Below are 25,171 nucleotides of genomic sequence, written 5' to 3'. Positions count from 1 at the left end.
CCACCCCCTCTCAAGGACTTGGGTTCCAGAGCCAATGCTATGTGTCGAGGTGAGTCCGACTATATCTAGCCGGTACCGCTCAACCTCTGCCACAAGCTCCTTCCCCGCCAGCGAGGTGATGTTCCATGTCCCAAAAACCAGTTCCCTTGTCCGGGGATCGGACCGCCAAGGCTCCCGCCTCGGTCTGCCACCCGATCCACAATGCACCGCACCCTTCGTGTTCCTCCTGCGGGTGGTGGGTCCACAGTTGGATGAGCCCATGTATCTAGTTTGGGCTGGGCCCAGCCGGGTCCCATGGGCGAAAGCCCGACCACCAGGTGCTCGCTCACGGGCCCCAACCCCAGGCCTGACTCCAGGGTGGGACCCCAGTAACCCTCCGGGCCTGGTACTCCAACTCTTTGAATTTACATCCATGAAAGATCCTCTGAACGTCGGTAATTCACATATTTATTTTTTTATTTATTTTCATTTTTATTTATTTGGCAGACACTTTTATCCAAAGCGACTTACAATTTATAACCTATAGGGCATGTTGTGATCTGTGGGGGAAACCGGAGTACCCGGAGGAAACCCACTCATGCATGGGGAGAACACGCAACTCCACACAGAAAGGCCGCAGCCGAGTTTTGAACCTGCAACCCTCGTGCTGTGAGGCAACAGTGCTAACAACTGCGCCACCATGCAGCCCATATTCACATATGTGACTTCACCACAGAATCTCCTCTCCCCTAGGGTAGCTGCTACTTACCACATGGCCAGATTTATGGTGGTTCTTTCCTCCTGAAGGAAGGATTTGAAGTCTGCTGAACCAACAGCCGTTTTCCTCAGTTTTTCTCCGTGTCTGGTTCGATGACGTCACTTTGGTCAAACGCATTTGTAGTCCTGCTGTTTTCACAAGAAAAAAAATAGTGTTTCCCTCATTTGAAAAAAAGCACTTTATTGGTATCAAAATGCATCTTTAAAATTCACAGACATCATATATCATGGCACATAACAAGCAGAAATAGAAAATAGCTTTTAGCACCATTGACTTGCATTCATATTTTCAATTTTCCACGGACCCATGGTCTGGAAGTGGACTTAGGCTCCCCATTGCTTTCTTGTATCACCAGATGTGATTAAAGTCGATTAATCAAACATAATATTTGACACACACACACACACACACACACACACACACACACACACACACACACACACACACACACACACACACACACACACACACACACACACACACACACACACACACACATTGAGGAAACACACATGTGACTTCAGTTTGACTCCTTGTGGGGGAGGGGTTCCTTCAGTATAATGATGACATTCATAAGCTGTTATTAAAAACAACAACCCCTCTGCACACAGCGCCTGTGGGTTTAGCTTAGTGGTGAAGATTTCCCTGAGGAACATGGTTCAAACATGCTTAATGAATCCGCTCGGACACTAATTGTCTTCCATAGGCCCTTCATTAGTGTTAATTTTCCACTATTTGACACATCATCTTGTGATTCTTGCCTTCAGCAGATAGGAATGCAACATCTGCCATCAGATGAATAAGAACTATAATAATTAGTAATATTAATAATTGTTTCCTATCAGTGTTTACATGCATGTGTGTTTAACCCCTTCTTTCCACCGGAGCCGTCAGCAGCACGTTACTGCTGCAGCACGTCATAGCTGCTGATAGGAACCGCTGTGGTCTTCAGAACCTTTTCCACCGGAGTTGTCAGCAGCGCGAGTCGGCCGCGTCTCAGGAGCAGCATGTCGCGGCCCTTACGCGCCGGTTCTATTTTCTACGAGCGACGCCTCTGAAACGGGTCAAGTTCAACATTTTTGGGGAAGCAAAGACCGGAAATTGGACGCGGAAGCGGAGCAAAGCTCCCGAGATTTTCAGAATAAAGAAACGTACTGCCTTCCGGTTGCTTTACTTTTAAAAAAAGGTTACTAACTGTGCGGCCCCGTGAGAAGTCATCACCTAGCTGGCGGTCTCCTTTGTTTATCAGGTCCGTATTGGCGATTATAAAACGGACAGAACAAACACAAACCTTTTGGAGCCATGTTGTAGTTTTCTCCTGCTTGTTGTTGTGTTTACTGACGAGCCACTCGTGTGATTTCGTGCTCTGTCGGTGACAGCTGCTCCCCTGCTGCTACGCATCTCTGGTGGGAAGGGCCAAGCAGCAGCTTACGTGAGCAAGACGTGCTGCTGCTGCAGTAACGTGCTGCTGACGGCTCCGGTGGAAAGAAGGGGTTAGTGAGCATATACCTCATGGACCAGTTGAAGGATTTTAATGACATTTTCAGAAAACTAGTCATTAAATAAACATCCACAACTGGTTGCCCCCTTGGAGTCATCTCCATCCAAGACAGACCCCACGGCGTTAGCAAACGCAAAACCGGCTCAGTCACTTTTACAGACCTGATGGAGTTACTCTAATCCTGAGAGTCATTCACAATACTGTGGTAAATGGCTTTTATTCATGTAACGCCTCCTAGGGGTTTACAAACCCCCCAAGGTGCTTCACAACACAACCAGTCATTCATATTCACACGCTGGTGCTGATAACGTACACACAGCCACAGCTGCCCTGAGATGGATTGAAGGAAGCAAGGCTGCTGAACGCTGGTGCCACCGGTGCCTCCGACCACCACCAGAAGAGAATGTGGGTTGTGTCTTGCCCAAGGACACAACGACCTCAACAGACCGAGCGGGACTTCCCGCGAGCCTCTGGGCACTTACCTCCTCTGCCACCATCCTCCCACACACAGTGCATGCTAACAGATCACACAAGATCTTTATGATGAGAAGTTGTGCATAAGGTTATTATTATCAATACTGCCGTAACTGCTACAATCACAGTTCAAAAGTCTGGTGTGAGTTTTCTTCTAAGAGTGTTGGGCTTGGTATAACTTCTCATCTATGGCTGCTCTGATCTCTTTCCCAGTTTAGAAAGTAGCTGGAATTGTCTTCTTTTTGATTTAAACCTTTGTTAGAGATACAAGTTTATCCACATACTGCTGACAGCATTTTTAAAATTAGGATTACAATCACATCACAGTCATCACACAGTTAATCCAGAACTAATGATGGGTGTACATTGAAGTTATTTTTGCTTTGTTGAGTTGTTTTTGCAACAAACTAATCTAGAGAAACTCGTTTTGGAGAATCAAAGACCAAATCAGATGATCTGACCTTGGTTTGGATTTCTAGGTGTTGCTTCCTCATGTATTACCAACATTCCTCTCATCTTCTGCAGGATAGGGCTACTGTTACCTGTGATTGTCTTGAGCTGTGGCTTTAATGCAGGTTGTGTCTGGGGCGGACGTGGCTCTAAAGTCCCTTAAATAAAGTCACAGAGCAGGACCACAGGCCACAGTCGAGTCAGAAGACCGCTCTAATCTGATTACCACAGGATGTTCTTTTGAGTTCTGAACCAGTGGGATGAAGCTGACAGTCATATGACATAAATGCGTTTCAACTTATTAAAGACACGAAGTCGGTCATGCTGCTTTCCCTCGGGGCTGTCAGACCAGAGTTTTATTACAGGATTAGTCACAGAGAACCAATTTATCCTGATCAAACATCTCAGACTGACACGAATATCAAATTGTAGTTTGATCTAGCCTCATAAAAGTTTCATTGATTAAGAAACAAATGGGATTTTGCACGGAAGCTGCTTTAGGACAAAGTTAATACAGAGGCTTGTGTCACATTTAATCATACGTTTTCTCATCCATCCGTCCGTCCGCCCACCCATCCATCCATCCATCCATCCATCCATCCATCCATCCATCCATCCATCCATCCTTCCATTCATTCATTCATTCATTCATTTTCATCTGCGTATCCGTAGTCGGTTAGCGGAGGCAGTAGCCTAAGGTGAGAGGCCCAGACTTCCCTCTCCCCAGCCACTTGGGCCAGCTCCTCTGGGGGAATCCCAAGGCGTTCCCTGGCCAGGTGAGAGACATAGTCCCTCCAACGTGTCCTGGGTCTACCTTTAGGCCTCCTCCCGGTTGGACGTGCCCAGAAAACCTCACAGGGAGGTGTCCAGGAAGCATCCTGACCAGATGCCCGAGCCACCTCAACTGGCTCCTCTCGATGTGGAGGAGCAGCGGGTCTACTCCGAGCCCCTCCCGGATGACTGAGCTTCTCACCCTGTCTCTAAGGGAGAGCCCAGCCACTCTTCGGAGAAAACTCATTTTGGCTGCTTGTATCCGCGATCTCGTTCTTTCGGTCACTGCCCAAATCTCATGACCATAGGTGAGGGTAGGAACGTAGATCCACCGGTAAATCGAGAGCTTCGCCTTCTGACTCAGCTCTCTCTTCACCATGACAGACCGGTACAACGCCCACATCACTGCAGATGCAGCACCAATCCGCCTATCGATCTCACGCTCCAGTTTTCCCTCACTTGTGAACAAGACCCCGAGATACTTAAACTCCTCCACTTGGGGCAGGACCTCATGCCTGACCCGGAGAAGGCATTCCACCCTTTTCCATATCAAGACCATGGCCTCAGATTTAGAGGAGCTGATTCTCATCCCAGCTGCTTCACACTCGGCTGTAAACCGCTCCAGCGAAAGCTGAAGATCACATTCTGATGAAGCCAACAGGACCACATCATCTGCAAAAAGCAGAGACCTGATCCTCAGGCCACCAAAACGGATGCCCTCCACACCTTGGCTGCGCCTAGAAATCCTGTCCATAAAGGTTATGAACAGAATCGGTGACAAAGGGCAGCCTTGGCGGAGTCCAACTCTCACTGGGAACGAGCCCGACTTACTGCCGGCAATGCGGACCAAGCTCTGACACCGGTCATACAGGGACCTAACAGCCCATATCAGAGGGCCTGGTACCCCATACTCCCGGAGTACCCCCCACAGGGCCCCCCGAGGGATGAGATCAAACACCTTCTCCAAATCCACAAAACACATGTAGTCTAAGCAGGAGTGTAACAGCTGCAGCTTAGACATCTCATGGGAAGAAGAAGAAGAAGAAAATATCATTTCTATAGCACCTCTCAAGATAAAAATCACGAGGCGCTTCACAAAAAAATGTAAAAATATAAAAAAGCATTTAGAAAATGTTTAAAATATATTTAAAATGAGCAAAAATAGGCAATTGGGATTTAAAAGAAAAATGTTAAGAAAGAGAGAGAGAGTGAACAGGAAAGAGGGAAATCAGTGGATCCTGAGGAAGGTGGAATAGGTGGGGAGAGCAGAATAAAGAGAGAGAGGTGAAGAAGGTCATACAAAAGCCAGCTTGAACAAGTGAGTCTTCAGCTGCTTTTTAAAGGAGACCACTGAGTCCACTGATCTCAGGCTCAGGGGGAGAGAGGTGAAGAAGGTCATACAAAAGCCAGCTTGAACAAGTGAGTTTTAGCTGCTTTTTAAAGGAGACCACTGAGTCCACTGATCTCAGGCTCGGGGGAGAAAGTTCCAGAGTCTGGGGGCCACAGCAGCAAATGATCTGTCACCTTTGGTCTTTAGCCTGGTGCTGCACAACCAGTAGGCTTTGATCACTGGACCTCAGGGACCTGCTGGGGGTGTAGGGACTAAGAAGATCACCAATGTAAGATGGTGCTTGTCCATGTAAGGCCCTATAGACCAGAACCAGGATCTTGAAATGAACCCTGAAGTTGACTGGCAGCCAGTGAAGCTGGAGGAGAAGCGGGGTGATGTGGGTGTGTTTGGAGGACTTGGTCAGAAGCCGAGCACAGGCATTCTGAACCACCTGTAGACGGTTCAGGGAGGTTCTGCTCAGACACGTGAAAAGAGAGTTACAGTAGTCTAAGCGTGAGGAGATGAAGGTGTGGAGAACTGTCTCAAGTTCAGAACGAGAGAGAATGGGACTCAGCTTAGCAATGTTCCTGAGATGGAAGAAGGAAGAGCGAACAAGAGAACTGACATGAGAATCCAGGGTGAGAGCTGGGTCAAAGGTCACACCAAGATTCCTGACAGAGGGTTTGGTGTGAGAAGCAAGCTGACCAAGAGAGTCTCTGACTTTGGGAACCAGCTTGTCTGGGGCACAGTTGAGGATCTCAGTCTTATCTTCATTCAGCTGAAGAAAGCTCCCAGCCATCCAGGTTTTGATAGAGTCTAAGCAGGTGTGTAACAGCTGCAGCTTAGACATCTCATGGGGCTCAAAGGAGCTGTACAGTTGGATGTCATCTGCATAAAGACAGTAGGAGATTCCTTCGAAGGAGCTCAGGATGTGCTGAAGAGGAAGCAGATAGAGGAGGAAGAGCAGAGGCCCCAGCACAGAACCTTGTGGGACACCATGGGTAAGAGAGGTGGTGGAGGACCTAAACTTGGAGACGGTCACAGAAAAGGAGCGCTCAGAAAGATAAGAGGAGAACCACTCCAGAGCAGTTCCTGATAGGCATACCCAGTCTCTCAGCCTCTCCAGTAGCAGGTGATGGTCAACAGTGTCAAAGGCTGCAGTCAGGTCCAGCAGGACCAGAACAGAACAGTCCCCTGCATCACTGTGAGTCAGAAGGTCATTAGAGACCCTAAGAAGAGCTGTTTCAGTAGAATGAGCTCTACGAAAACCTGACTGGAAGCTATCATAGATGTTATGTAGCAGATGATAGTCAACAGTGTCAAAGGCTGCAGTCATGTCCAGCAGGCCCAGAACAGAACAGACACTTTTAGCAGTTCAGGAGCCTACGGGTACAGTCTGTGTCACTCACTCTGGCTAATCCAAGAGGGAGCTGGCTCTGATAGCCGTTTCATTCGTGACCGACATCGCTACATCACTGGCTTTCCTAATGTAAATGGCCTGTATTTGAAATAGCGCCTTCTAGAGTCCTGGAACCCCCCAAGGCGCTTTACAACACAATCAGTCATTCACCCATTCACACACACATTCACACACTGGTGGGGATGAGCTACAATGTAGCCACAGCTGCCCTGGGGCGCACTGACAGAGGCGAGGCTGCCGAGCACTGGCGCCACCGGTCCCTCCGACCACCACCACCATGTCTGGAAGGGCGATCCGGTGCGCAGGCTGTGTTTTACCAACCTGCAGCAAATGTCGACAACAGTTATCCAGAAAGTGTGTAAGGGTTACCAGAGATGTTTCAAGGTTGTTTGCTGGGTACTTTTAGAAAAAATAGTCAAAGAAGGGTATATGAAAAGTTGTTAGAAATAGTTACGAAGTTCCTAAAAGTTGGAAACGCTGTTGGGTGGTCCGCTCGATTTGCAACTCGGAGTAAGCCAAAAGGAGGAGTAAATAATCGGCTTGTTTTGTATTTATAATCATTCACAACTCAGATCGTAACTGTGATTACAATTTAATTGATTGAGAAGCCTTACCACAAGTTAGGGAACAAAGCGTGCATGAGCAGTGTTGCTTCTGGACACTCTGACATGAAGCACACAGCTTCCACAGCTTCTCACTGAGCAGCGGTACTGTCGTGGGCTCCTCTTCCATGAAGAGTGCCCTCAGTAGACAGTCTGCATCCAGGTTGTCAGTGAATCATACATGTAGAAAACCGCCACTGGCTGGTTCTACCCACGCCAATTACCCACTAGTAAGTAGGCATAAGAGTGACATAACTTCAGCTGGCCAATCAATCCATAGGTGGGTGTGTATGGTCATCTCAGCGCGAAATGAACTGCAGGGAAGCAGGGCCACTCGGGTTCTGCACGAACAACACAGAAAACACCAATATACTCTGACCCTACCAGGTGCCGACCGAGCTGGCCGTGGTGTAAAAACGCCTTTAGTGGGATAGAGGATACCATTTCACTTTTCCTGACTGGAGTCTCCACTTCCTCAGCGGCAGGAGTCCTTCTCTCCCGTGTTGTATCACATGATCCAGCACTGCAGCTTTTCCGTGTCTAGTGGGCGGTGACTAAACGGCCTGGCCTAGTTCCAGTGTGCCTTCACATCAGCGTTATGTAATAACCCTTCTTCACTTCTGTTACCAAACTGATTTACGGCTAGGTTCCTTCTAAACCCCGGAGTTCTGGTTTTGAGCACAGACTACTGTTTCTCTCAGAGGTCCGGGAGACTGAAGAGGTTTTGGTGAGTGGTGTCCCGTTGACTTCATCAGTCTGCAGCTTGAAAGAAGGGCTTCTTTGTTGACAGCGAAGAGCCTGAATCAGCAGTGACTCTGCAGGGGAACACAGGACAGGCCTGATGACCATAGCTTATTAATTCATTACAATCAACAACAAAGAACTCTGAAATGAGATGAAAAGCTTTACTTGGTGATAATGCTTCATATTTACAGATGTCTTACCTCTGATTTTACTTTACTTCCATTAGATGTTTGAAAATGTGAAATCATCTGCATAAAAACATATATTTACTGGAATAGCTAGACCCTTCGCATTTTTTACTTCCAATAAATGCAGAAAATTGCACTTTTTTATAATAAATGATGAAATATTTACAATATTTAGGACATCAACACAGTGATTCTCCTCGTTTAGAGCATTTGAATGCTTCAACACTTGATTGTGATTACTTTGAGCGTTTGTCTCTCTCTGGGTTGTTCTTGTTTGTTTTTATGATTCACACCGGCTGTGATGTTGCTCTGTCACATGTTGGCGTTAATCAATAGAAGATGTAGTGTGTGTGGGTTGTGCATGTTGATAAATTATTGACATCCTGGTGGCTGTTTGTCTCCTGAAAGCTTTGGGCTGTTTGTTCAGTTCTGTGAGCGTGACTGGTGTCGGTTACTGGTACATACGTTGTTTTCTCACCAACAAAAGATCCATTTGTGGCGCGTTTACAGGGGGAAGAACAGCTCGGTGTTTCTCCTCGGAGTGGCTCACACTGAGCGTTCATTACCAGCGGGTGGGTGGACTGTGTCTTTGTGTGTTTATTGGAAACAGATTAATTTCATTCTTACTGGCCCTGGCTTTCATAGAGCCTCTCAGGCATTTCTACCACAGTCTCCAATTCAACTCGTTTTATTTACCAATTTACAGCAAGAGTCATCTCGAGGCACTTCACAAAGTAAACATTCCGATTGAAACAACTTATCAGTGCACTGAGTTCAGTTCATTAATATAAACCAGCTCAGTGGCATAGTGGTATAGTGTCCGCCCTGGTTCTGGGAGATCAGGGTTCGATTCCCGGGTCATACCAAAGACTTTAAAAATGGGATTCAATACCTCCTTGCTTGGCACTCAGCTTTAAGGGGTTGGATTGGGGGTTAAACCACCAATAAGTTCCCGAGCGCAGCCACCGCTGCAGCTCACCGCTCCCCCGTGTCAAATGCGGAGATGAATTTCATCATTGTGTGATGATGATGATGATGCCCTTTACCATTTACTAGGGATGCATGTTTACCAAAATCTCTTTAACCAGTTATTGATGCCCCTTAACGGTTAATAGGTTAATAGGTTTAGAGATGGAAGCCGATTACAAATGGCAGCACACATTTTTAGTCATGGCTGTGCTCGGACTAGCTGTTAGCTCATCAATCCTGCTGGGCAATAACTTTATTTCTCTGAATGGAGACCACTCAGGCATTATCAGTTCATCATTAATTAATAATTATCAGAAGGTTATTTTTCACTTAAAGATTTATTTTCATTGGATGAACATGCCATCTAACAAGCTGTTGTGAATAAATAAAAGAGGTTTCTTCTAAACTGAAATCTTTAGGCATTACAGGACGGAACAAAATATAAGTATTCTTCTGCTGATGTCAAATGAATAAAACAGGCATTAAAAGATCAATTCTCAAAATCTCTGCTTATTTCACAAATAGATTTTTTCATAATAACCAATTAAAAAGAAATACGATTAAAATTTTTTTAATTCTCAACGCAAATTTTTTAATTCTCAGTGCAAATTTATGCAGCTTATTAAATGTTTTTTTTTAATCTTCCTTCCTTCCGTCTAACTCAAAACCATTTTTATCCAAAAGAGTAAGACTAAAACTAAGATGTCTGCTAAAAGCAAACGGGCAAAGTGCCTTGCCCAATGGCACAATGGCAGAGACTGATTGAGTGGGGCTTGAACCTTTGCACCTACATCAGACTTAACTCCTCTGCTGCCAACACCCTAATGGCGTTATTATGATTGTTTGTTGTGTTTCAGATTGTTCTTTAAGTGAGCGTCGTTCTCTTTGCCCTTATCTACTTTCTGCAGGCAGTTTCTGAAACCATCATCTGGATTTATGATCTTTTACATTTATGGAGAAAAACATGGCTGTGCGCTAACCTTGAACTTGCACTTGAGCTCGCCTCCATGGGCTGCACGTCTCGTCTGAACGTGACCGACCTGTCATCAGCCTGTGAGACGAATATCTGTCAGAGCAAATATTCCAGGCATGAAGCTGAAATGAGTGTTATCACAGAATCTATATACCACAGTGTTTATATAGCACCTTCTAGAATTCTACAATCCCCCAAGGGGCTTTACAACACATCAGTCATTGAACCATACACACACATTCACGGCTGCTCATGCCGATAACAGAATAAATAAGGAAAGTGAGGTCAAACGAACTGAGCATGCTCACACAGCGACTCCTGTTTTTTAAGCCTGTGCACTTTCATTTCATTTACTCATCAAATACAGCAACGCTCCTTTCCTACGCATTCCCTTAAATGGTTACATAAGATTTGGGACAAATAGGTGAAAATAATCTGTTAAACCATAGAAAAACATTTTTATTCTTGTTTACATGAAACTGGTTAGAAGAGTCATATTGACAATTACAGCAGTGTAATGATTTAAATTACTTGTTATTTAATTAGCCATAAGGCGTCGGATTCCATAGGAAATATGAAATCAACCTTATGGATCTGTAAGATTCATTAAACCAGAAGATTGGAACTTTTTAATGCAGGGATTAGATAACAGCTTCGTATTCACTCAGAGACAACAGAAGAGAGAGTCAAGTTTAAAAGTTTAAAAATGTATTACAAACAAATTAAACTAGACTGACTTTAAACACTAAATGTATGGTGTAACTAAGGTGGATGAGACGGTGAATGGGGTGATGTGGAATGTTGCTCAGAACCAGCAAATCCGAAGAAGCGATTAGTTCTGATGGGAACTGAAGATGTCTTCGCGCTAAGCTTTAGTTAGGAGATTCATAAACACATTCGACGCCATTTGTTGGCCTACATACCCTTAGCGGAAGTCCCCGTCTAGATCAGGAATGTCGAGGTCCAGCTTGATCTTTTCTGGAACCGAAGCCGGTAGGAAAAGCAGCGGTTGCCGACCAGACCAGTCTGTTAGATACTTCACGACAATTTTGTTGGCATCTAGCGAGAACCAAACCTGGTGTCAGACTCGAAGACTGGGTTCGGGAGTAAGAGCGTTTATTATACAGACGGTGGGCTGAAAGCGGTGCTGGAAAGGCTGACGGATGAGGTCTGAGGAGGAAAGGTGGAGGTTTAGCTGTAGTAGCTTTGGAAATACTCTGATCATGGATCACGGTGGAACGATGACTGAGTGAAGAGCCGGTGTAGCATCTTCCATATATAGACATGGATTGACGCAGGTGAAACGTGGAGGGAATCCCCGCGAGGGGCATGCTGGGTAATGTGGTCCAAGACGGAAGCCGGTCAGCTGGGAGAGCCCGGCCTGGGGGCTTGGACTCTGACAGGACCCCCCGGTCCAGGGACGGCTCCAGAAGTCCCCGGGCCACCTCGGTGGGCCCAGAAGTCCGAGATGAGGGCAGGGTCCAAGATGGAGCGGGCCGGCTCCCAGGAGCGTTCCTCGGGGCCGTAGTCCGCCCAATCTACGGGGTACTGCCAGCCCCGACCCCGGCGGCGAGCGTCCAGAATGCGCCGGACTGTGTAGATGGGCTCACCGTCGAGGAAGCGGGCCGGCGGAGGTGCTGGAGCCTGAGGTGGCAGGAGGGGGGATTCCACGTAAGGCTTGAGCCGGGAGGTGTGGAAGGTAGGATGGACTCGAAGGCTTGCAGGCAGCCGCAGCCGGTACGTGACCGGGTTGATGACCTCCTGCACGGGGTAGGACCCGAGGAACCGGGGAGCGAGCTTCCTGGAACCGGCTCGGACCCGGAGGCCTGCCGTGGACACCCAGACCTTGTCCCCTGGAGCATAGGAGGGACCCGGGCGGTGCCTGCGGAGGTGTTGGTGTGAGTAACGGGCGTTGGCCCGGGTAATGGAGGCCCGCGCCTTGATCCATGCGTTCTTGCAGCGCCTCACCAGGGATTGAGCGGCTGGCACCGCGACTTTGGGTTCCTGGTGGGCGAAGACTGGGGGCTGGTAGCCATAGCAGACCTCGAAAGGGGACATCTGAGTGGCCGAGGAGGTGTGGAGATTGTGAGACAGCTCCGCCCAGAGGAGGTACTTAGGCCACTGCGAGGGCTGGGCCGAGACAAAGCAGCGGAGGTACCGGCCCAACTGTTGGTTCGCCCGCTCCGATTGACCGTTGGTCTGTGGGTGGTAGCCCGAAGACAGGCTGTCAGAAGCTCCCACTAGATGGCAGAGGGCTTTCCAGAAACGGGCCGTGAACTGGGGACCACGATCTGAGACCACGTCAACCGGGAAACAGTTCTGCAGTGCGTCGGGCCGAGGGAAGGCCCGGGAGGGCGATGAAGTGAACAGCTTTGGAAAACCGGTCAGTGACCGTTAGGATGGTGTCGAGGTCATTGACCGGCGGGAGACCTGTGACAAAGTCCAGCCCCACATGGGACCAGGGGCGGCTGGGCACCGGAAGAGGTCTGAGGGTGCCAACCGGAGCCTGGGTGGATGCCTTAGAGCGGGCGCAGACGTCACAGGCGCTCGTGAACTCCTTAACGTCCCTCTCCATACGTGGCCACCAGAGAGCCCGTTTCAAGAACTTGAGAGTCCGAGAGAAGCCCGCGTGACCAGACAGGCGTGATGAGTGGGCCCAGGCCAACGCCTCACTGCGACAGGCCGTGGGGACGAAGGGCCGACTGGCAGGGGTCTCTGGCGGCGCTGGGTCATCCCGGAGGGCGTTTTGGATGGCCTCCTCCAACGGCCACCCAAGGTGGGCCACGAAACGGTATTCCGGGAGGATGGGCGCCGGCTCGGACGTGGGCGCTGAATATGTGAACTGGCGGGAGAGGGCGTCCGCCTTCCGGTTTTTAGTCCGGGGGCTATAGGCGAGATGGAACTCGTAGGGTTCGAAGAAGAGGGCTCGGCGAGCCTGGCGAGGACTTAGCTGCTTGGCGGACCGGATGTGGGTTAGGTTCTGGTGGTCAGTCCAGATGGTGAATGGCTGAGTGGTGCCCAGAAGCCACTGCCTCCATTCCTCCAACGCCCATTTTATGGCCAGCAGCTCGCGATCCCCTACGCCGTACTTCTGCTGGGTGGTGGAAAACTTCCTGGAGAAGTAGGCGCAGGGATGTAGCCTGTCATCTGGGCCGCCTTGGGACAGGATGGCGCCTGCGCTGACATCCGAAGCGTCGACCTCGACCACAAAAGGCACTGCCTGATCCGGATGGCGCAGGATAGGAGCCGATGTGAAACGAGCGACTAGGTAGTGGAAGGCCTGAACGGCATCTGGGGTGAGCCGGAACGGTTGACCAGGAGGGCTCGGTCGGGTGAGAGAGGTGAGAGGCGCCACAATGGTGCTAAAGTCTTTGATAAATCGACGGTAAAAGTTGCAGAAACCCAGAAATCTCTGCAGTTGCTTCAGGCTGGTTGGTAGGGGCCAGTCCTTCACCGCCTGGACTTTCTGAGGGTCCATAGTTAGACCTTGATCCGAAATCAGGTAGCCCAGGAATGAAACGGACTGCTGGTGGAAGGAGCACTTCTCGGGCTTACAGAACAGGTTGTTGTCCAGGAGCCGGGTCAGGACAGCGCGAACATGGTGGTAGTGTTCGGCCTCTGACTTGGAGTAGATCAGAATGTCATCCAGGTAGGCAAATACCCACCGTCCCAACATGTCACGGAGGACATCATTGATGAAGCATTGGAAAACGGCGGGGCTATTGCACAGTCCGAAGGGCATGACCTGGTACTCCCAGTGACCGGTAGGGGTGATGAACGCCGTCTTCCACTCATCTCCAGCTTTGATACGGACCAGGTTGTAGGCGCTCCGGAGGTCCAGCTTGGTGAAAATCCGCGCCTGGGAGATGGCATCCAGGGCAGACGTGAGGAGCGGCAGAGGATGACGATCTCTGACTGTGATCTTGTTCAGTCCTCTGTAATCTATACAGGGGCGGAGATCACCCTCCTTTTTCCTCACAAAGAAGAAGCCTGCGGCACCTGGGGACGACGAGGGTCGGATGAAACCCTGCCGGAGGGCCTGGTCAATATATTCCCCCATGGCTCTGGACTCGGCGGGAGAGAGAGAAAAAAGGCGCCCCCGGGGTGGACTGGTTCCTGGTTGCAGCTTGATTTCCATGTCGTACGGGCGGTGAGGCGGCAGTGTGGTGGCGCGCCGCTTGTCGAACACCGCAGCCAGGTCCCGGTAGGGCAGTGGCAGATTGGGCGGTGTAGGGCCAGGGTCACCGGCCGGGCAGTCTGGCATGGATGGAGGAGGAGAGAGGTGGGCCTGGCACTGGGCCCCCCATTCCAAAAGGCGGCCCTGGGACCAGGAAATCCGGGGGTCATGGAGACGGAGCCAGGGAAATCCCAGGATTAGAGGAGAGGAGGGAGCACATATGATCAGGAACTGGATGGTCTCTCTGTGGCCTTGGACAATCATCTGGAGTGGCTGGGTTCGGTTTTGGACCGGATAGGGTTGGAGGGGCCTACCGTCCACCGAGGTCACTGGCACAACTCTCTCCAAGGGGGTCATGGGGATCCGTAGGCGCTTAGCCAGATCCATGTCCATAAAATTGTCAGCGGCCCCCGAGTCCACCAGCACGTGCATCTGGAGTGAGGCCTCACCATGAAGGAGGGTAACATAAAGAAGGAGTCGATTTGAAGAGGTGGGGGCTGAAGGTGACCCAGGCTGAGCGACCCCGATACTCAGTGGGTTCCCTCGTTTCCCAAATGTAATGGACAGTTCAGGCGTCTGTGGTGGGAGGAGCCACAATAGGCACAGAGACCCTCGCGCCACCGTTGCTGTCTCTCCTCTGGAGGAAGGTGGCCTAATTGCATGGGCTCATCAGTAGAAGCGGGTCCGGGAGCAGGCGTGGGGGAACGAGGAAGAGGTCCAGGCGCCCTGGATGGGCGAGTGAAGGGCTTGGGCCGAACCAGAACCCGCTGATCCATGCGCAACGCCAGATCCACCACTTAATCCAGGTTCTGGGGCAGCTCCTTTCCCGCCATCTCATCCCGGATGTAGGTTGCCAGTCCCTCCAAGAAGACGGCTCGAAGGGCAGAGTCATCCCACTGCAGCTTGGCGGAGATGGTGCGGAACTCTGACGCATAAGCGCACACAGAGCGCTCCTTCTGGCGGAGTTTTAGGAGTCGTGCCTCTGCCCCCATTTCACTGCTGGGTGGAACAAACGTCTTTCTGAGGGCAGCCACGAATGCAGCGTAGTCATTGCAGTCCGGTGATTTAGAATTATAGAGCGCAGCGGCCCACTCTGCAGCGCGTCCGGTGAGAAGGGAGGTGAGCTGTGCCACTCGAGAACGCGCAGTGGGAAAGCGTCCTGGGTGGCACTCGAACTGCATCTCGAGGGTAGCGAGCAGACCGTCTGGACTCCCCGTCTCTCCGTTCCACTTCTCCGGGAGATTGAAGTGTGGCTCTCCCGTCGGTGGAGTGAGGGCTTGCAGGTGGAGAGCATGAACCTGCTGCTGGAGTGCCGTGACGGCAGTAGACAACTGCATGGAGAGATCAGTCTGGGAGTTCAGTCTGGTGTTAAGCCGGTCGACCTGGGCGTGGAGCTGAACGTTCTCGTTCACCAGTTGCTCCATCTTTCTCTTCACCTGCTCGAACTCCGCTGGATTAATGGCCTCAGTCATCCTGCCAGACTCGAAGACTGGGTTCGGGAGTAAGAGCGTTTATTATACAGACGGTGGGCTGAAAGCGGTGCTGGAAAGGCTGACGGATGAGGTCTGAGGAGGAAAGGTGGAGGTTTAGCTGTAGTAGCTTTGGAAATACTCTGATCATGGATCACGGTGGAACGATGACTGAGTGGAGAGCCGATGTAGCGTCTTCCATATATAGACATGGATTGACGCAGGTGAAACGTGGAGGGAATCCCCGCGAGGGGCATGCTGGGTAATGTGGTCCAAGACGGAAGCCGGTCAGCTGGGAGAGACCAGCCTGGGGGCTTGGACTCTGACACCTGGGTCGTGATGGTTCAGCTTTTATTCTGACAGGAACCGTTGCAGCGGTTGGAACAGCAACAGATTTTATCCAGCTTGTCGTTGGTTCTTTTGGCTGAAGAGGAAAGTTACGGATTGGCCACTCCGACACTTCTCTAGAACGCTTTGAACTGGCGTTAAAGATGACGTGGGCATAGTTTTATACTTCGGATGTTTTGGTTTATGGTCGAATGAAAAGCGGACAGACTTGCCAAACACCACCAAAACCACGCCTTCGTCAGATCTGCCAGATTCTGATTGGATCAGTGAAAGTAATGTGTCATGTCTCAACGCTACGTGAGATCAGTCCTATTGGAACATTTAAAGTCATGGTACCTTTATATTCAATAGGATTATAATAAAGTAATTAATATTTTGATGTCACAGATCGGTCACACCTTATTTGTTGCCTAACACTTTGCGTGATTAGCTTCATTAAAATAGAGTTTTTTGATTAATTAAAAGGAGAGAGTCCTTTCTTCATTCTTCTGTTGAGCTGAAAAGAAGCAGGTTAGAAGGAATGCATGAGACCTTGAGGCCATATCTCATGTAGACTAGTTCTGTGCAGAGGAGAGGGGAAACAGTCATCGCTCCTTTCCTACGCATTCCCTTAAATGGTTACAGAAGATTTGGGACAAATAGGTGAAAATAATCTGTTAAACCACAGAAAAAAAAACATTTTTATTCTTGTTTACATGAAACTGGTTAGAAGTGTCATATTGACAATTACAGCAGTGTCAGGGTTCCCACGCCTCCTGGAAAACCTGGAAAATGGAAAACCGATTTTCCAGTCATAGAAAACACATGGCAAATGCGAAAGGAAGGAAAATGTCCTGGAAATGTTTGAGTTGTCCTGGAAAATGATTTCCCCTCCTTGTGAATGAATACAAACGGGTAAACATTTTACACATGAATTTGTTTTCAGCTACGTTCAATGGGTATTGGGCTGTAGTGCTCGTCTGCTTTCATTTCTGCATGCAGCCGGTACAGCGGCCCACGTGATGCTACCAACCAATCAAATTGCTTGGAACAGTTCTGCTTCCCAGTGTGCCCATCTGTCTTTGTTGCTAGATTTACCAATTTTCCACACTCCAGTAAAGATTTGTTTCTCCAAAGAAGGGTCAATGCTAGCAACTTTCAGTTTAAGAGTGCTGCTGTATCTCAGTATATCGAGTGAGAGGTTTTTCTGTGGGCGACGGTGGCACAGGAGTTAAGCGCTCGCCCTGTAATCGGAAGGTTGCAGGTTCGAGCCCCGCTCAGTCTGTCGCTGTCGTTGTGTCCTTGGGCAAGACACTTAACCCACGTTGCCTGCTGGTGGTGGTCGGAGGGACCGGTGACGCCAGTGCTCGGCAGCCTCGCCTCTGTCAGTGCACCCCAGGGCAGCTGTGGTTACATCGTAGCTCATCCCCACCAGGGTGTGAATGTGTGTGTGAATGGGTGAATGACTGATTGTGTTGTAAAGCGCCTTGGGGGGTTCCAGGACTCTAGAAGGTGCTATATCAAATACAGGCCATTTACCATTTTCTCCCTCTAAGTTAATTGGCAGAGGAGCAAACGGAGCTCTGTAGTGTGTCGTCACTATGGTGACCAGAGCGGGAGAGTCCCACATTCTTATGACTTTTCTTGCGTCCCCTAAATTGAAACTCATGTCCTGCATTATTGACAGTCTCCTGTTTCGAGTTTAAGTCTAGCATAAACTGTGTGGAGAAAGCTGCCCGTTGCTGTCAATCAAACTAGGAGGCGGGACTTTTACGCAGGTTCAGAAATGTATTTCCATTTCAGCAATATAACTCAAACAATAAACAGATTAATTCAAATTAATTCTGTCCAAAACACATAACTCATCCATTTATTCCATTATACAAGCCATGCGTCTTGGTATGAGCAACTGCAATTGATTTGAAATTTTGGTCATATTTTCTAAAGTTAGTGACTGATTGTGAATACAGCTTGACTGTGAGAGTTTGGACTTTTAAACTATCAGTATGTAAAATAGCAGTGTATGAACTAAAGTAGAGAATCGCTTCTGTTGTCATTTTGTTGCATTGCAAATAAAGGAAAGCAGGTGGCATAGGGAGCCTAAGTCACGCCCATCTACTTCCGGACCATGGGTCCCCGGAACAATGAGGCTAAAACTCTTTTTTTTCTAATTCCGCTTGTTATGTGCCATGGATTTCACATATGATGTCCATGGATTTTAAAGACACATTTTGATACGCATTATTTTCGAATGGAGGGAACGATATTTTAGGTTTTGAGTGAAAATAAGTCCAGGACCACAAATGTGCATCCCCAAAGTTATGTCATCGAACCAGACACGGAGAAAACTGAGGGAAAATGGCTGAAAGTTCAGCAAATTCAAATCCCTCCCTCAGGAGGAAAGAACCACCATAAATCAGACCATGTGGTAAGTAGTAGCTATGCTAGAGGAGAGGAGATTATCTGGTGATGTCACATATGTGACGTACCGAGGTCTAAGTTGTAGTCATGATAATTACGAACTTTTACAAGCTGATAAATCTCAAAGTACATAACTGGCTTGGTCAAAACACCCATCATTACTTTTCATTTAAATTGCAGTACAACATATGTGTGATCCAGGGCGAAAGGCAAAGCGGATTAGAAAATAGAGTTTTTAGCCCCGTTGACTTGCATTCGTTTTTTTGTTCTTCCGGGGACCCGTGAGCCGACCGGAAAGGGAGGAGACTTAGGCTCCCTATGGTGAAAGACAGCAATCTTTGCACAAGTATAAAATCGATATAGCGGTATAGGTACAGTATCATATCTGTTTCAAAATACATCCTAATGTGAAAATCACCCAGCCCTAGTTGTAATAACTTGACCCGTACTGTAGTAGCTGAAAAAGTCTTGGAAAATCATGTCAACAAAAGAGTGGGAACCCTGAGTGGGACTTGTAGTAGCTTAAAACAGAATGTTGCCATTGACAACACAGTAATGGATGAATATGAAAGTACCAAATGGAAGTTTGTGTCAGAGGAAACTCCCAGAACAGAACCAGTGATGAGCTAAGGAGGGAGTCTGAATGCTTGGATGACTTCTAAAGCAGGTGTGTGTGTGTGTGTGTGTGTGTGTGTTTGTGTGTTAGAGCAGTGGTTCCCAAACTTATTTAGCCGCGCACCCCCTTCTATGTCCCGACCATGTTGACGCACCCCCAGCCCCACATATATATATATATATATGTATATATATGTGTGTGTGTGTGTGTGTGTGTGTGTGTGTATGTATATCAGACGTCACGCTAAACCAGGGGTCGGCAACCTGTTCCCATCAAAGAGCCATTATTACCTGTTTCCCACAGTAAAGAAAACACCGCAGCAGCCGCGGCGTTGTGGGCGGGGCCTACCCTCAGACAGCAGAGCGCTGCTCACAACAGGTGACAGCAGCCAGTACCGGTCGCTCGTGTACGTCAAAGTTATCTTTCATAAGACGATAATCAATAAAACGATTTATATAAAGTGGATCCAGAAGTTGTAGCCCGTCTCTGCCTACAATATTTTGATATTTTTCACCCTGTTGGTGGTTTTACTGAGCAGGTGCCACTTTTGTCATACGTTTCTTTTTAAAACATGTTTAGACTGTTCAGAATACAAATCCAGGCTCTGTCACGTTTGATTGTTGTAATTAAACTTTGTAGGTGGGGAAGGTTGGAAAAGGATCCGATCAATTTGTTTTTCCCTCATTTACAGCGACGGAGACAACGGTGCAGTGCACCTGGCTCTGGTGTTAATCAAGTTAAATTTGCAACAATTTTCACAAGAAAACAGAACAGTTAAAAGCAGGGCTTGCGTTGACCGGACAGTTTCCGTATTTGGCCGTTTATTTTGACGGAGAAAGAATAGAAAGAATTACCCCGACGCATGCAGACGAACTGACATTTTATTCGTTTGGCGAATCGCAGATGTAGCTAAATCACTCAAGAAAAGATTTCCTTCTGAACATCTAAGCTGGACACTGAGCTCAGCGCAGCTCGCTGTCAGCGCGTACGGTGCACAGCGAGCTGAAGAGCACGTCACAGAACCAGAGCGCATTGCAGGAAGATTCCTTCCACTGAAGCGAGTTTTCCAAACCCGGTCTCTCAGAGAGACTTGTCACTTAGAAAATGTTCCCTGATTATGAAACTTTGGCTGAATTGTGCTTGTTCCTGTCTCCAATGTGGCGTCTGAGGAGAGTCCCAGAATCTCACATCGTCTTCAGCTCAGAAAGCGCCTATGATTACGCACAAGCGTGACGCGTCAACCCGGTCACACAGTAAGGTCCGGGTTGGACCTGTTCAGGTTTACGCAGACAATCTTTACATTTAGAATTAGCTTACAGATGTAAAATGAATGCAGTAAAATATAAAGCATTTTATTTAAATATCCATTCATTATTTTACAAGCACAGCGAGCCGCATCAGATGGATGGAAGAGCCGCATGCGGCTCCAGAGCCGCGGATTGACGACCCCTGAGCTAGGGCATGTGCGGAGGACACACACACACACACACACACACACACACACACACACACACACACACACACACACACACACACACACACACACACACACACACACACACACACACACACACAAGCAAAATATACTTGTTTTCAATTACGTTTATTGGGCCCACTTACATTTCCTTAGGCCCACCCACAAATGAGTTTCTGGCTACGCTAATGGTGACTTTGACAGACTTCTCTGAGCTCCGCAGCCATTACACTTTTCACCTCGCGCACCCCCAGGGGTGCGCGCACCACACTTTGTGAATCCCTGTGTTAGAGTGTATAAGTGAGAGTGTAGTGTTGTTTTAACCATGAACTTGAAACCCTCCCACTCTCCAGTCTGAATGTCTGTCATCAAACTTCTTCCTGTTCTTAGGTTCTCTTTCTTCCTTTCACTCATTTGATGAGAATTCTTCATGAATAACCCCCTCTTCTTCTCTCTGATGCTTAGCTGATACAGGTATTGTGTGACCAGTCCCCCGAAGCCTAGTGAGTATTGCTTTTGGGCGTTTTATTGTGTGGTAGCCGTGTTGTTAATGCATCAGGTTTCCCGACTGAGTGATCCTGTTATAAATCACCTTGTAACACTGTCAGCTCTCAGCCCGGAGGACAGGAGCTTCCTGTAGTTTTCAAGTTCCTGCTCTAGGTTCCCATGTGACTGTGGCAGCAGCCTGAGCCAGTCTGAGAAACGTCAAGTTCACAGCCTGGTGGGGGGCGGCAGCGTCCGCTGCAGGCGACCAGGTTCTTATCTAGCCATCTAGCTGTCTAAAGCGACTTAATGTGCAGGCAATGTATTCATGTAATTTATTAGTTGTTTCCAGTGAGTTAAAAATTTATCCGAAGATCCCCTCAGAGTAAACGTAATCTTTTCCAGCTTGAGAAGTCCCAGAATATCATGCATCCAAACTTTAATTGACGGCGGTTGAGGCAGTTTCCATAATAACAGGATTCTTTTGCACGTAATAAGGGAGACAAATGCATTGACCTTGTTCTGGGTACTTGTGGTACATGATGTATTTGGGGGTATGCCAAAGATAGTGATGTGTGGGGTTGGAGCTATATTAATACATAGTATGCTCGAGATTACTTTAAAACAGCGTTGCCAATATTCTATCAGTTTGGGGCATGTCCACAGCATATGTGTGAGATTACATGATGTTTGTGAGCATCTATTGCATTTATCATCAAATTTGTCTGGGCAGATTTTGGATAATTTTTCCTTGCTGTAATGTAGTCTATCGAAGATCTTAAACTATTAGAGAAAGTCTGGCACAACTAGTTGATGAGTTAATGGCTCCAACCGCTCTTTCCCAAAAGATCTCAGAAAATTTCAGTTGGAGTTCTGTCTCCCAACTCCTTTTAGTCTTCTGTAAAAGGGATTCACTTGATGTAGGCAGTAGGTTATAAAAATAAGAGATATGACCCTTTACTAATGACTTGGCTTTGAGGACTACATCCATCCCATTCGGAGCTGGGATCTGTGGGAATGCGGTCGAGTGTTTCTGAGCAAAGTGTCTTAATTGGAAGTATTGGAAAATATCTGATTTATTGAGGTTAAAACGGGAGATTAATTTGTTGAAACTTGCAAAGATGCCATTAAAGAGCAAGTACCGTCTAAATTAACTTTTTTTTGCTGATGAACTGTATGAATGAGTGTCTAATAGTGTTTTAAATGTGTGTATTAATTATTTTAGCATTTTGGTGCATTTTCTTTAAAAATTAAAAAAGACTCTGAGGGGGGCATTACCACTTCATTAATGTATAAGTCTCCCAAGCAGTGAAGCCCTTTATTTTCTAAGGCAGAAAATCTGGAATCTGTTTTTGCTTGGGCAAACAAGTAATTAATACAGATTGGGGTTGCTAGTGGGAGGGTGAGCCATCCAAAATTGCGTCTGATTTGTGTCCAGATTTTTAATGTTGTCACAACTACTGGATTAGAAGAGATGTCCACCGGGATCGACTGTAGGGCTCCGCATGCTAGAGCACAAAGTGACGATGAACATGGCGCTGCCTCACACCTGCACTAGCCTTGTTACGGCTGCCAGCCTGGCCAGTTGGACGCATGAGCCAAGATCACCCAGCCCTGGTGATCAAGCCTGACACCGCCCCTCCTCCTCCTCTCTTCCAAGCTGCTGAGGAGCACAGCTGAGCTGAATCCTGTTGAAGACCAACACCTGGATAAAAAGGCTGTGCCTTCAGCAGTCTAGGAGGCAGCAGTGCAGGGGTTCTGCTGTCCTCCAGGCCTCGTTTGATTTTAACCCCTTCGTTTTGATGAGTTTTGACTTTAATAGTTTTAACTCTGAGTGATCCACAAGGATCTTTTTTTGATGTCGACATAGTTGACTCTGTTTTAAGGTTAACATTGTAGTTTACCGACTTTGGGATTTTAAAACACTCTGTGTTTTTGCAGTGCGTCGGTTTTTATTATCAACTTGTGTTTTAAAGCACCTTCTGTTTCGGTAAAACTTTTAACAAAGTTTTAACCAGGTGTTTTAATCTTGATAATTCACCCATTAAATGTTAACCTTTCAGTCTTGATTTTGTTTGTTTTGCATTATCTTAATAAGTTGCCATCTGTTTGCACTTGTTTTTATAACCTTTTATAACTATTAAACCCATTTAAACTCCACTGTCGCATTTCTTATGTTACCCCCTCCTTCACATTTTAACATCTCCTGTCGGGGACGTAACAAGCCTGCTTGGGGAGAGGTGTACCAGGACAGTATTTTGTGCATATTGGATGCCCAATAGTATCCTATTAGGTTGAGCAGGTCTAATCCCCCCTCTGATCTATCTCTACAAAGGAGCAGGCGGTTTGCTCTTGGTCTCTTTCCCGCCCAAATAAATGTTGAAATAATTTTGTTAATGTTTAAGAAACAGGTCTTTGGGAGAAATATAGGTAAACAATGAAAGACATAAAGGTATCTTGGCAATAAATTCATTTTAATGATCTGAATCCTACCGGCTAAAAATAACGGTAAAACGTTCCATGTCTGTAAATCAGATTTAATATTTGTTGTTAATAAAGTGAAATTTTGATCTCTCATTGTTCGCAAGGACCGTGTGATCATAATACCTAGATATTTGAATCTTATATTAGCTATTTTGAAGGGTTCCGACCGTAGGGGTGTGTCAATGGCCAAACGGCCTTGAATGACCATTTGCTCAGCAGATTGCTCGCTGTGTGCACCTGATTTTCAATGAGTTTTCCGCCTCACAAGACACTGAGGCCTAGTCCACACGTAGCTGTTTTTTTTTAAAAACTAACATCCGCCCCTCCAAAAACTTGCATCCACACCACCTCGTTTTAAAAAAACTCTGTCCACACGTACCCAGATAAATACGTTGCTAAGGACATGCCAGGCCTGTAGGCGGCAGTACTTCCCCCGTTCTTAACCTCGTCCTTCGTCTGTGGTCTTCCGCAAGGAGCAGTAATTCCGCTTGCAAAAACAAACGAGCAAAAAGGGCTTGGACAATTGATAAAGCGAGCGCGGCTCTGAGGGCATCCATGCTGTCGGCTAGTGTAAACACAGGTCGCACACGTGATGTCAGCATTTTTTTGTCGCGGAAAGTGACGTTGCGGACCTTAAAACTCCGGTTTTGTCTGTCCACACGCAGACACCCAAAACGGAGAAAACGCAGATCTTCACTTTGGCCGGAGTTTTTAAAAAGATCAGTTTTCGTGTGAAAAAACTCCGTTTTCGTGTGGATGACAGGCCAAAACGTAGAAAAATATCTACGTTTTGGCAGATCCCCGGCTACGTGTGGACAGGGCCTGAGGTGACTATCTAACCAGTTAGATATTTTCCGCCCCACGGGGGGTAGAAACTCACCCCGTGTGCAGTACGTGAGCTGCTGGCTGAGCTGATAATATTCTAATGGCCAATCAAAGCGCATTCTCCGCTCACATGATTCCAAGATGTATTCAGATGCAGCCCCCTGTTCTGTATGCGTGTCAGAAAAAAAACAAACAACCTTACGGATCGATGGGCCCACTGTTTCCACTACCCCTTTGAAGGATCTGGGCGGCGGTATTGTCAGAAGGATTTTGGGTCTTCCAGGCACATCTCTTGAATTAAACTGGCATAAACTCCTTGCCTGGCCCACCTTTCCAGCCACCGTACAAATACTTTCCTAACCTTGAAATGACGGTGGTGACGACGCTTCATCAACAAAAAAAGTAAAGGCATTACCTCCATTTCCAGCTCTGTCTCCATTTTGTTTATTTTCTGACATGCGGACAGGGGGCTGCCATCTTGGGGTTGTGTGAGCAGAGAACGCGCTTTGATTGGCCACTAGAATATTTCAGCTCCGCCAGCAGCTCAGTAGTGCGCACACGGTGAGTTTTCCCCCCCGTGAGGCGGAAAATATCAAACTGGTCAGATATTCACCTCAGCGTCTCGTGAGGCAGAAAACAGTGAAAATCAGGGGAACACCAACAGGAAATGTGGCATTTAAAAAAATATTTTCACTACTTTTTGTTCGTTTATTACA

General features: G+C 47.7%; 1 protein-coding gene across 2 annotated transcripts in view; it reads left to right on the top strand.

Moving 5' to 3' along the window:
- tnk2b (tyrosine kinase, non-receptor, 2b) overlaps positions 1 to 25,171 on the top strand; it is a 101,361-nt gene that overhangs the window by 4,136 nt on the left and 72,054 nt on the right. The window contains exon 1 of one of the 2 annotated variants that reach the window (XM_015957528.3): positions 7,359 to 8,032. The exons of the other annotated variant lie outside the window; for it this stretch is intronic. The gene's annotated coding sequence lies outside the window, so the exon portion shown is untranslated. Of the gene's footprint in view, positions 1 to 7,358; positions 8,033 to 25,171 lie in introns of those variants that run through there. 2 annotated transcript variants of the gene reach the window in all.

This window comes from Nothobranchius furzeri, chromosome 11 (assembly GCF_043380555.1).
Source record: "Nothobranchius furzeri strain GRZ-AD chromosome 11, NfurGRZ-RIMD1, whole genome shotgun sequence".
In the NCBI taxonomy this organism is placed as follows: Eukaryota; Metazoa; Chordata; class Actinopteri; order Cyprinodontiformes; family Nothobranchiidae; genus Nothobranchius; species Nothobranchius furzeri.
This window is presented reverse-complemented; position numbering and strand designations above follow the sequence as displayed.